At 43.3% G+C, this 14264-nt stretch overlaps 1 protein-coding gene across 1 annotated transcript in view; it reads right to left on the minus strand.

Moving 5' to 3' along the window:
* tafa3a (TAFA chemokine like family member 3a) overlaps positions 1-12075 on the minus strand; it is a 58549-nt gene extending 46474 nt beyond the window's left edge. Inside the window, exon 1 of the mRNA XM_083667890.1 lies at positions 11673-12075. The gene's annotated coding sequence lies outside the window, so the exon portion shown is untranslated. The remainder of the gene's footprint in view (positions 1-11672) is intronic.
* Positions 12076-14264: the final 2189 nt, after the last annotated feature.

A 14264-nucleotide genomic window follows, 5' to 3' on the forward strand; every position in this document is an offset into this window, starting at 1 on the left:
ACCATAGACCATGTGAACAGATACAACACTAATGAACAGATACAACAATAATGAACAGATACAACGGACTAGTGTGGTTGGGGCCTATTCTGCAAATCATATTACAACAGGTTCTCTCTGCTGGTGTTGGTGTCTGCTGGACCTTTACAGGTCACGAAAGGCCTGAGGGTAAAGATCTGCCACTGAGGGACCACTGGATGTTAGGGGTTGGACATGCTCCTTCATCATATCTGTGTGTGTGTGCGTGTATGTGTGTGCGTGTATGTGTCTGCGCGTGTGTGTATGTGTGTGCGTGTGCATGTGCGTGTGTGTGTGTGTGTGTGTGTGTGTGTCTCGTCTCCCTGACTGTGCCTCTAAAGCAGTGTCATGTAGAAGACGGACCCATCCTGGGATTACTGCTAGAGAACAAAGCAGAGCTGGAGATGACATCTATGATCTATCACACCCAGCCACCTGCTTCCCAAAAAGCAGGCCATTTAAATGCCACATCTGCTCCGCTCCACCATCCAGACACTAAAGCACAGTAGAATAAACACACACAGCAGAAACAACTCACACACACACACACACACACACACACAGACACCACTTCACATCCAACCTCATTTTCACATCACTGTAAAAAGCTTTTGGAGTGCCATCCATGATGTGTCTGGCTCTGCTATTGGACAGCCAGCAGGGACCTGGGGAAGGGAAACCTCAGAAGATTACTAAGGCAATGCCCCACCGACCAAACCAGCCGATGACTACCCACAGAACAGACCAGACTAATCTCACACAGAATCTGGCCACCTGCCTGCTATTGGCCCATTGACTGACTGGACACCAGGTCCAGCTGCTCCAGTCTGCCACCTTCCCCCCTCCTTCTCCCCCCTCTGTGTGTCCACTGTCCAGCCAGTCCTATGGGGGAGATTTTCATGCTGTGTTTTGGTCAGTAGGGGAATCAGTGGTCTCATCCCTGTCCATTAGAGCGCCACGCTGGAAGTCTGATGTGAGACTTGGGGATCAGGGCTGAGTGTTGTAGGGCTGAAGCTGCTTTAGTTCAGCCTGCCTGTTTAGGTAGGAGGGCCGGACATGCCTCTAAGGAGCCTGCTGAACAAAGGCTATTTTAATGAACTCTCAGCATCTGTGATACAAGGGTGTGTCTGGGCTCTGTGTCTGCCACCTCTACTGAGGCTTACACCACTCCTTCTCACACACACACACACACACACACACACACACACACGCACACACACTGCATATAAAACCTGCCAAACACTAGGGTTGGGCGGTATACAAGAGGAGCATGTTACGAATAGCAGTTAGGGTTAGGAACACGACAGCAGCACTTGATACAGCCAGATATACCATCCCTACAGCTATTAATGGGTGTTTCAGATTTGAGGTGCGAGTACAGATTAGCTCTGGGCGTCATCTTTTTCATGCAAATCTTGCAAATAACCTCGTCCAAATGTGCAGGCTCTCGCTTATCGTCGGGTCAGAACCCAAAATGCTGCCATAGAGCAGCAGCGGTATTTTTTTTAGGGACCAAGTCATTAGCGCTAGTCATCTTTTTTTTTCTTAGGTGGAAGAGGTTACGTGCAGCACTCTAACACTAACCCTAACCCTAACCCTAACCCTAACCCTAACCCTAACACTAACCCTAACCCTAATTCCTTCGGCTAGGCTACATGTTAAACAACGCTGTAGCTTAGAGTAGTGGATGGTAAAAAGTTGACAAGTGCACAGAATCTAAGAGCCATGAGAGAAGTGGACTACAAGGGCATAAGAGACATCCACATATCACTTGAGTAGTTTTGTCAGATGAAGAGAAAGGCAGCGGCCAGCTCCATAAATAACACTGTTCATTAGCAGTGAACACTATGCATTTTTTCTCTGCATTTTCAGAGATTTATTCTTCTTTCTCAGTGGTTGGAGCACTGTGCCTTATCTGTCAGGTCCTTCATGTTAAGTCACAGAACATGCTCTTTGAAAAGGACACACTAAGCCCAGTACTGTGCCCAGCTGCAGTGCTTAGGGACATGCCTTTATAACCAGCTCTATGAAACACACGTCCAAGTCTGTCTCCAATCCAAAACTGTACTCCCAGAGGGGCCTACGGGCAGCATCACAGCATCGCCTCATGTACACTTACTGTCCATCAACCCAAGTCTCCTTCTCCAACATAACCTTCATCCATACACACTGTCAATTATAAGAACTAAGTGGCCTTCTCTGTGGTAGGTCTCAAGGGAGGCTGGTGGAGGTAAAAAGGACAAGCTTATTGTAATACATGGAATGGAATGAGGAATGGTATCAAAAAATGTGTGTTTGACACCATTCCTCATTCCGTTCCATGTGTTCCATGCGGTCCTTCAACCCTGTGTTACTGGTCTGCGGACCCGGGGTTGAGGGACCATTACTGGTCCGTGGACCCAGGGTTGAGGGACCGGTACTGGTCTGCAAACAGGGGGGTAGAGAATCACTGCTCTATAGACCTCTCCATTGGCACAAAATAGAAGAGTCAGTGGCCCTTTAATTAATCTGTGGATTATGGTCTTGGGCCAGTCCCAACTACTAATATAAGGAGACTGTGCATCTTTGCATAAGGACTACATTACACTTCCATTTCACCTCTCTTCAAATGGATTAGTGCCTAGCTTAGCTTAGCTCCGCACACCTCATTTAATAACGAGATAAGAGCTTGAAGCTCATACGTAGGACTAATTTGTGTATAAGCTTTGAGCACAGATTAAGTGAAATAAATGCAAGGATTCACACGCAAAGATGAACAGAATATTTATTCTGAGGCTATGCTGTTATGGTCATTTGCAGGTTGTTTGGAAAATAAGCATTGTAACATGTATACTACTATTAACACACAGAGTTGTTTGTCTATAGAATGTCCTGCTGCTTTTCAGATAACTCTCCCAATCTGAATCAGCTGTTTACACACAACACACACACTCTGAATAACCCAACAGCCATGTGAACTCCAGTCCACAACAAATGACAACTATTATCATGTTGTTAGTAAATCTACCGCCAAATCACCTAAATCTATCACTAAATTGTCTGTTGTTATAAAGTTCCTGATTCAAAAGGCCTGTTATGTTCCTGAATAATACAGTAACAGCGCTAATGTAACAGTTGTAATGAGTCAATAAGTTCACACTTCATTAATTACAGCACCTTTGCAGGAGTGTTTAGGATTCTCCATCACCCACTCGTACACACCCCCCACAGCAGCAAATAGACTTATTTTCTTCTCTTTAATTCTGTATTGGCTTAGTTGGCTGTTATTTTTCCAGTGTGTGTGGGAGACAAAATAATTGCCTCTATATTTCCTGAATTGATTTCTTGCACAGTTCTAATACAGTGTTCAGGCCTGCACTGAGGCATTCATGACAGGTTCTGTACTGCAGGCTTTGTATTTAAGAGCTGCGTACTTAGTCCAGGTCAAGAGCCCTCTCTTATCTCACCCTCGTTATTGAGTCAACTTTGCCAATGCAGAACCGAAACCTGTCAAAGACGATACTGGAAATACTGGAAAATATTGGCTTATCAGTCGTGAATGATGATTTTGTCGTGTGATCCATGGTGACACATCCACTTGTAGTTAATTTTTTTTTTTAAATAAACACTATTAATTGTATGTGTCAACAATAAACTAAACTGTTACTAAGCAACTGCATTTGAACAAGGTACAGTGAATCGCAAAAGTAAACAAAAACACGTTGGGACAATTTGCTAAGCATTTGCACCTAAGCAAAGTCTGCACCTGTTCCTTTCAGAAAGGAATAAAGGACAAAAATGATGTACCATACCATTCTCTTAATGCCTTCACCTTTCACTCTACATTTTTCTTTTCTGTTCCCTTTGGAAAGTGCTTAGTAAATCTAGCCCCTAGCCTCCCTTCTGGCCCAGACATCTTTTAATTAAGCAGCAAAAAGAACATGCCTTGCTGACAGAGGAAGAATATAGGACCTGGCTCAGGAGAAATGAAAGAGGAGCACAAGAGGAAGAAAAGAAAAGAAAAAAACCTTTTCTAGTATCCACTCACACTCCTGTGACCACGACTAGAATTTCTCTTTTCCAATCTCACCCCTCGTCTTACAACAGGCCCTGCTCTCTGACACACTCACTCACACACACACACACACACACACACACACACACACACACACACACACACACACACACACACACACAGTCACACACACACTTACTGTACGATCCCTTCAAAACGACATTATGACATTACACCTCCACTGAACACCATCCTCCTCTGTGTCTGAGACAGAGACACAGGTCATGGTCTCTCTAGAGAGAGAGGAAAACAAGCGAGAGTGCATTAGACCTCTGGCATAGACTGGAGCATCAATTAATGAGAGGTCTGGCAGCGTGTCCATGTCCATCCAGACACACTCTCCTCCCTCTGGGTGCCATGGAAGGCCTCAGGACCGGCCCCACTGGTGTGGGAGGTTGGGAGGGGGGGCATGAATAATTGAGAGCTGTGCTTTAAAAGATTAAATGGTCAGGATCAGGGGAGGACGGAGGGTGTTAAGAGACACGCAAAGGGGAAATGTAGTGGCCTCAAATATACTTTATCTCCATCATATATGATATATGGGGGGGTTTGCCTGTTCCTCTGCCTGTTCCACAAAATAACCCAAAATAACGTAACTGAACACAAAATTATGTAAACCAAGGACCACTTAATTCTAGACATCTATATGGTACAATGGCTTCATGTGAAAAATACATACATGTTTTGTTAATCATAGCTGACATGACGGGCCCCATCAGGCCCCATTAGCTGCTTTCCAATCCACTGGCATCCATACACAAAAAGACTGTAATCGTACACAAAAACAGCATATCCGGCTTCTCTTTCCTTCAGTAGAAGAGTACACTATGATTTGTCAGCAATGAACCCAGGAGTAAACACTGATCAAAGTGACACAGTCTCAGTGCAGCAGTGCTACACATGCTGAGCTCACACAGAGCTGGGACGAGAACAGAGGGAGGGAGCAATGGAGAAGACGAGAGAATGATGAGAGGAGGTATCAGGCCCGTGCCATATGGGTGGCACTCCTCTAAGCTGCCAGCACTGCCTCTCCTCGCCTCTTCTCCCCTTAATTTTCTCCCTTACACCCTGGCTCCACAAGTCCAAAGCCCAAGAGAAATTAGTCACTCGGCACTGCACACCGAGTGCTGCTGAGAGACAGAGAGAGAGAGAGAGAGAGAGAGAGAGAGAGAGAGAGAGAGATAGAGAGAGAGAGAGAGAGAGAGAGAGAGAGAGAACAAAATAGTTTTTCCTGGGAAGGCTTATCATTTTGCCCTGGATCTGAAAATTGATGCCCTATCAAAAAAGTCCCTCATGGCCTGAAAAAAAGACATTTATCTGAGCAACCAAGAATATCAGCTAGAGTAGAGAGAATGGGTAGTGTAGCGTGGCAACGGCAAGCAAGATAGACTAGAATGTGGGGAAGATAAAGAAGCCCTTCAGGCCCTGGTTCAGTAATGATCATAGATTAAGACATTTCTAAGTCACAACAAAAATGATGATGATATGATGATATTTGCATCATGCTAATTCATGGTAATTCAATATTTGCATGCCTTATGAAGACAACTGATCAATCGGTTTGAAGGTTCTGAGTGTTTTTTGGTCGAAATGAAAGAAATGTTGTGCACATCGATCAAACCTCTCATATGCCTTCTCACACCATTCCTTCCACAGCCATATCATATCAATACTAGACATGAGAATGTCAAAACAATGGTTCCTCCAACTCACTTCGTCACATTGCCTCGCAATAATGTGTTTCAATCAATGCAAATTGACAATTAAGTCAAATAAACAATATACAACGGGTTCACACCACATGTAGATTAGCACAAGTACCTTTTTCATCACCAGTGAAAACACAGCCAGGGTTTGAGTTTGATCAAAGCGCAGACTGAACTGAAGTTGCCCTTCAGCTAATTCTATCAGGAGGAAGAAGATAACAACAGAAGAAGAACTATCGTGTTTTCTGTTTCTCATTCCCATCTTGTACTCCAGATCAAGGCTAAGACACACCGCTCTGCTGTACAATATATCTAATGACACGGGTACATTCTTTTGATGATAGGCCGGCTTTGAAGCTCAGTTCTTTCGTAAGGGGATCTGATGATGAGAAACTTGAAGTCTTTGTGTTAGGTCATCACATCGACACCCCTATCATTCTTTTTGCAAGAGTCGGTAGCACTTTACATTACAGCTCAGGAATAAGTGGATAATAACATAGTTATAACCACGGTAATTACCAGTAATTGCTGATAGTTACCAGTCACAAGAAAGACATTACCTTGTTGTTACAAGGTAAAGCAGATTACAGTTTCCACTTAATTATTTGGCATGAAAGACACTATTGTTACACCGTTTCCATATTGTTCTTGAATCATTGAAACTGATGAGCAGACATTTAATTTGATTTATAACCAATAAATAGAGAAGGTAGTTACTATTGAAATAATAGGGTTAGGGTTATTACCATGTTATTACCCACTTATTCTGAGCTGTAATGTAAAGTGCTACCACAGAGTCATTCCATCATCACCAAGGCCGTACTGAAGGAGGATTATGGTCGTCTGAGTCACAACAGCTCATTTGAACTTGGGCTAAGACGCCGACCCTCCCCTTGAACTAAATGAAAGAAACTTTGCACATAATTGCCGGCTTTATTGCATCTTATTCCCTTAATTATAATCAGAGAGAAAGGTGGCTTTTCCTTGCCTTTTCAATAGAGAAATAGCAAGTGTAGAAAAGAACAGGCTCATTTCTCAAACCCAGTAATTGCAATGTTCTGCCCAAATTGCAGCCTAATGATTACAGGCATGAGGTGGAGCTTGACAACAGCAGGAGAAAAAAGAAAATAAGTTTGAGGGCAAAGTGGAGAGAAGTAGAGAGAAAGGGATGGGATGGGAAGAGCAGAGGAGGGAGAGGGAAGGGAAGGGGGATCCTTAGCCTTGCTGAAGCTGTGTGCAGTGTGCTGTGTGCTGCTGATGCTCAAGCCTCAGGTTCCTGCTGGGGCCTATCAACTTCTAGAAGGCTAGCTGGAGAATTCTCCTCCACAGTGAGTCTCCTGTAATTCCTTCACTGATTAACTTCACATGGAAATAGAAAGACATATTCTGCAGTCTCAATTTCTGTTTCTTCAACAGGATGCATTTCGACCAAGCGCATTATGTTATATGTGAGTTCTTTGATGCATTTTGCTGACAAATAAATCCACATACAGTACTGTAGGGTTTGATGATATACAGTAGCTGCAATCCTAAAGTGAAGTTCAAAGTAGTTCAAATTAAAATCTGTTGGATACACTGTGGCATCCTGGCCTCAAGCAATGCGCAAGCTGTTTACCACGCATTTCACAACAATGCCATATGAAGTTAGCGTGATAGGGCCCTGAAGGACTGAAATCTGCAGCCAGATCAGGTACTCTGGACAACAGATGCAGATGGGGTCTGCTCAGTTTTACAAACCTATAACATAACCAGTCCCACCATCTAAAACACCCCAAAAATTCCCTCACACACACACATACACACACACACACACACACACACACACACACACACACACACACACACACACACACACCAAATCAGCATAAATAAATAAGAGATAGAGTTGTGTTTCACAGCCTAATCTCAGAGCAGCAGCCAGCAGCCTGCTGTAGCGACACATCAGCCCAGGCGAGTGAGCGGGACACTGCTGGCTCCCAGGCAACCAATTTGTTTGTTTATTGTCTTGGTGTTTTGTCGCGGTTACAGTTCATTGCAGCCAGCCCAGCTTGGGCATGCTCCTTTAAATGGCATCTATAAAACATGGGATATGCTCCCCCACCTCCTCCTCCTCCTCCTCCTCTTCCCCCATGACAGAGCACATAGCGTCACTGTTGCCACTATCACTCTCGCTTTCGCACCCAATGATGGGGCTTAGATATCCACCTCAAACACTCACAGATTCACCCTAGTTTGCGGGGGTGGGGGGGGGGGGGGGGGTGAAGGCAGGTTATATACTGTTATGTAACATTACCTTCTAACCATATCAGCCATACGAACAGCATTGTATAGCAACTGAAATGAAGTGCTTTGAATTTCTAAATGGTGCAATCATGTGGATGGCTGCTTTTGACTCTAGGCCAATAGCCAAAAGTATATGGTTGATGATGCCAAACCTTGAGCTCCACTCCAGGAAGACAATACCCATGGTCTGTGTTTGGTTCTCTGCACAGCATCACATTGCTATCTTCTCTACAACAGACATTGTCTGCTCAAACCCTTTGAAGTGCCATGGCAATGAATTGGCATATTGGCAGAGTAAAACGCCTAAAGCGCCTTGGTTATGATGAAATAGAGTACTAATTTTTATTATGACAGAGCCAAGAGTAGCAAGGACAGCTAAGGAAAGAGCATTATGAATCTAGGAAATGTAGGGTTGTTTGAAGACTGTGACACAACATGTCCTAAGAGGGATTTCTGTCTTTTAAGACGAGTCATAAGGTCTAAGATTTTTCATGATGGTGTCCCGAGTACAGTATGCCTGAATATGGTTACTGTGTAACTTCCATTGGACTTCAAATACATACATGTGCATTGAGCATAAAGTGCAGAATATACAGTATATTTGTGCTTGCCTCATGCATGCGAATAACCCAGTGTCTTTTTATATACTGTACAATATATATTCTGTCTATGTATTTGCCTGTGCAGAGCTGGCAGAGCAGAGAACACACATACTGCCTGGGGTCACTCCAATAACCAGAGACAAACCTCTTATTCCTCATGTTCTCTTCTTCTTCTTCTTCTTCTTCTTCTTCTTCTTCTTCTAAAAATCACCTGCCATCTCATGCATATCAATGACTCTCAGCTCCAGTCTGTCTGCCATTTTAATCCTGTGTTTGTTACTAGTGTGAAGGCTTTTTAGAGAACCAAAACTCAAAAGAAAGGTACCCTACTACAGTATATCTCTCTCCACACCGTCTTTCTGCATCAGGACATACAAAGTACAAGCTAACCTGGGCCAAACCTGAGCAATCCTTGATGACCAATGGGTGTCTCTCATTAGTGATGAATGAATAGCCTGCTATCTACCAGGCCTTCCAGGTCACTTCAGTGGAGTGTTAATACATTGTTGGTACTTGTGTAGTCTTGCGTAGCCATACCTCCAAATCACATTGTTCTCACACCTCTTTTGGAGGCCAGGAGAATTTTTGATTAGCTGTTCTGGCTTGGATGGAGTGATCGGAGAACCTTCCTCCACATTCCCGTAGATGGTTTCTTGTTGTTATGTACGTTGTCTTTTCCGACCGGGTAGGACTATTTTGCAGAGACCATTGTTGCCTATGCTAGCTTGCAACATGGAAGAAAACCTGGAAGAAAAACTGAATTCTGTTTTTTTGGAGCTCCACCCAAGCAAGGTATCTGATTGGTTTAACGTGTGGCGAGGCGTCACTCATTTCAAACGGGTCTCCACCCCTTTGTAGCTACTTTCTGCAAAGGATTTCCCCTGGCTTTCCGAACAATGAGGTTAGTACTTGTGTAATAACATTCTTACTACACAGGTATTAGAGCAACGACAAAGTGTAACACGCCCCCATAACAAATTCTCATGACTTATGACCATGAGTACAGTACAGACAGTGCAGTTGAGTTGACCTGTCACAGCAGCCCAGCTCAAATAATCCCAGGGTGGCCTTTGCTCCAGCCTGTCAGCAATACCCACCAGTAACACAGCACAATAAAACCCCTCAGAACAACACCAGGCCCACAGGCAGCTTCAAGGGCTACTGTCTGACGGCGATCTATAAAACACCGTAATGGGTTGCCTGTCAGCGGGTGTGAAAGGGAAGATCTACGCCTCCCCTGCTCTGACTCTCTGGAGGGACTTCAATTAATCACAGCAGAATTGTATCGCCACGCAATAGGAGCCGTAAGGTTATTAGCATCCGTATTCTGCAGGATGAAATGCGATGATAGCACTAATTGAAAAAAAAAAAACAGCTGACCGCACAACACATGTCAGGAGAATGAAGGGCAGATGAAAGAATAGAGAGAACAAGTGAAGGAGATAGACGGAGATACAGGAATGATATGGGAGATGAGAGGAATGGAGAGGAGGGGGGAGAGGAGAGGAGAGGAGAAAAGAGAACACATGGAGAATATGCACAGTGGTGTGTAAGCATAATCATAAATATCTACTGTGGCTGACAAGAAAAACAAAGGCTGATTTCCTCTGAGGACATTGTTTGTGTCTCAGAAAACCCAGTACAGAGCTTCCATATGATTTACACTTCTTCAAATATGTCTTTCATCATGAGAGCTGCTCGGCTGGAGCACTCTGAGGCTGAGTTGAGGGGAGAATCACATTGACAGACAGAGCTCATACTGTGAATTCAAATCCACTGCCTTGTCCAGAGTGACTGGTGTGTGTGTGTGTGTGTGTGTGTGTGTGTGTGTGTGTGTGTGTGTGTGTGTGTGTGTGTGTGTGTGTGGGTGTGTCTGTGTGTCAGCATTAGGACTAGGGAACTTATATTTTCCTTGTGGTCTTCCTCAGATTCCTCTTGCCCACTACTGCCTGCCCTTTGGGTAGGCCGATGTATTCTGTGGTCAATTACATTGAGGTATAATACAGGGTAGATAACCTTTGAAAACCACATACACTATAAATATAAATGGATGTTTAAAAACATTATTTCTCAAGAATCATGACCGGTATGTTGTTTACATAGGCCTACACTGTTTAATAACATAAAGCACTAATAATCCTTATGTTATGTGGTCTCCGTAATGCACCAGAAACATGACACATCACATACAGATAGGACCATGAAGGAATGATTAAATGCAGCAGGAGATTACAATTGATTATGCTTTTATTAAAGGCCCCCAGCAATAGAATGATTTCTGCAGCAATAAATATTGCGTATGTGCAATGAAGACATAATTTAACTCAAATTTATGTGCACCTTTTTCTAAAGACAACGTGCTATTTCATGCTTTAATAATGACTATTGATGTGATTAATTCAAAAGTACCCTTTCAAGATTAACAGCATTTTGGATGAAGTTACAGCCCCTACACAGATGCTGAGCATTTGAATTGAGCAGCATAAGGACCTCTGTGCATACTGTAGTGAAATGCTGAGCTAATACAAGACGCGCTGTAGCACCCACCTGAAACGGAAGCTTTCCTGACACCTTGTCAGGTTAGATTTTTATACCCATTCGAAATTGTAGTTATCAATAATTATATTATTTGGTTTAAATCATCAGATTTGCCCATGAAATATAGGCATTACTATAGTAGCCTACTGCTGTCAAGAAACTTAAAATTATAGTTTTCATGAATAAAAACAATAGATAGATAACACTAAGGCATTTTACATTAAAGTTACATGAGAGTTAATTGGTTTAGGATTCAATGATTACAGTAAGCCTTCCGTCTGTCACGAAGTCTGAACAAATGTCAGAAACACACTGATGAATTAGTAGGCTGTTTCATAAAACGGTCAAACTAATTTTCCAATCACCTTTTTTTCAGAATAAGCAATTGCGTTCAATGTCATAAACACCCAATAACATAACTGAGCATATACACCAATACAATTATGTACATTGATAATATGCATAACCTACCTGTCGTTGTGCTGTCAATTATTCCCGGGAAATGCCCCTCTCATTTGCTCTCCATAGTCAAACATAAAAACACTGGAATCTTAAAGAAATACCATTTCCTTGGCGTTTGAAGGTGCCCACGCCAAAACATAACCTAAGAAAAGTGTGTTGAAGTCAAAATCTCTCCGAAAGCGCAATCCCTGAGTCACGAAGTCTAAAATGTATTGCATAGACTTCCAAGATCGTCTTCGCTCCCGGTTTGGTCGGTCGTGTGCGAAGCAACACAAAGTCTGCCAAAGTTCTGGATCCTTCAGCTCTCTCAGAACTTCCCATTCGCAAAGTCGCGATGGCTTGACAACGACGCCTCAATCATTGTGGTAATTTATTATTATTATGGTGCATCCAATATTGCTTAGGTTATTTGTTTTTGGGGAGGATGTTTCCTCACCGTTCGGAGCGAAGCATTTCATATGTGGCGTCCGGAGTCTGCGTTCGGAACGGGAGTCAGAGTGTGCACCTGAAAGGCGCGTATTTTCACCAACGTTGCCAGTACGCTGGAGAACACACGGATTACAATGATTTGGCGCCACTCAGTGGCAGGTATACTGTGGCCCCTTCCAAAACGTGTTTTTTCTTCTGAGGTTTAGGCTGCCTACTAAATTGTGACGAGTTCAAGGATTTGAGGATTTTACGGTGCCATAGACATGACTACAACTGCAAGTGTGCCTGAAAACCTTATGACTTCACATTCAGGCATACAGGGTATAGTAAATAGTTAATTCATTTTTAAACTGAGTGGCTCTGTGGATTATTCTATATTGAAAAAGGTGTACAATAAATCAAGGCAAGGTAGGAAAAATGCATTATGAGTTGGAACTCCATGTCTCTCGTGTAGATATTGAAGCAGGGGCACTTTGTACCAGGTGTAACACAAAAAGGTCAAAAAGCTATTTGTTTGGGATTTTTTTAGACAGCTCTCTGAGTTTACCCTGCTTGAAAACATCTGCTAAGATTACCTGATGCATTATTGTATGCATTATATTTCTGACACACTGAGGTTGAGAATATACTCAATTTTTTCCTCAGAGACTTACCCTCTCTACCCTCCCAAAGCATTACCGCTCAGTCTAAAAAGGTTTCTCTCCAGTAATTGCATTATCATTTCTCCATTTCTCAAGCACTGTCTTTCGTGTCTGCCCCAAAAGACAGGAATGGGCGGAATAATCAATATAATGCTTTGAAATAGCCTGTGGAGAAGGGAGGCAAACATTTGGATTTGGCTTTGATTGCTTTTGGACACCCTCAGAGTTTTATCATCATAAACCCAAGCCATCTAGCTCAGACAGCAAATACACACACACACACACACACACACACACACACACACACACACACACACACACACACACACACACACACACACACACACACACCAGAGGAAGCTGGTGGAGGTAGAAATCAGAGGATGGGCTCATTGTAATATATGGAATGGAATTAGGAATGGTATGAAACACACATGAATGGACATTCTTCATTTCATTCCATGTATTACATAAGCCTGTCCTCCGATTTCTACCTCCACCAGCTTTCACTGACACACACACACACACACACACACACACACACACACACACACACACACATCCACAAAGGAGCAGATCACAAACATCTTATCAGATTGATTGTTATCATATATCATGGTATTCTATAATATTCTGAGCACTTATAGAACAAACTGAATTCATGACTACAGACATAGCATAGCATACTCCTTACAGAACGTGTAATTGAAAACCTCCATGCCCTTCCATTATATACAAGGGATCTTTTATAATCGTATTTCATACACCCTCTGCTTGGTCCTCCCGACACAGAAATGGAATAAGAATAGTAAAGGCAGTAGGCCATATGTATCTTTATTGGTGTCACACACACACACACACACACACACACACACACACACACACACACACACACACACACACACACATATTCACAAACACAGACGAGATGTCTTAATTAATCTCTAGAGTATTTTGAGTATTCATAGCAGTTCCTACCGCTGACACATTTGTGGGACACAGTGATCTCATTACACCATATTTGAGGTAAGGGGGGCACAATCTGGGAGAGAGAAGATCCATTCAATCTCAGCCCCCGAGGCATACCTCCACGCAAGGCTGGCCACAGCATTAGTCTTCATAAGCCAGTAGCCACGCATGGTGTGTTGGACATGGATCCTCATGGTTGGAGAGCATCTAGAATCCCCCTAGTCATTCTAGAACGCTGTTCATGCTGGATGCTGGAGGTCATATGGTGGGTATCTTTCATGGCTACAAATGGGGAGAAAGGAATTCCATGGAATTCCATATATGATTTGGCATCGCAGTGAATGACCTTTAGCTGTACGAGTGATAAGTGAATGTCCGCAGTGTGGCTGATGAGTCTTCTGTATGACCTCACAAAGAGAGTCCTCCTGAGCTTCCTCTCACTTCGTTCAAGGGGAAAAGAACACTGAAAAACTCCTAAAGGGCACTGATTGTGGTGGCCTGTCTTAAAATAACAGCTAGAGCTTGGCCCTCACCAGTCCTCTGTTTGAACCCCTCCTTGTCT

The sequence above is a fragment of the Argentina silus genome (assembly GCF_951799395.1).
Source record: "Argentina silus genome assembly, chromosome: 4".
Classification (NCBI taxonomy): Eukaryota; Metazoa; Chordata; class Actinopteri; order Argentiniformes; family Argentinidae; genus Argentina; species Argentina silus.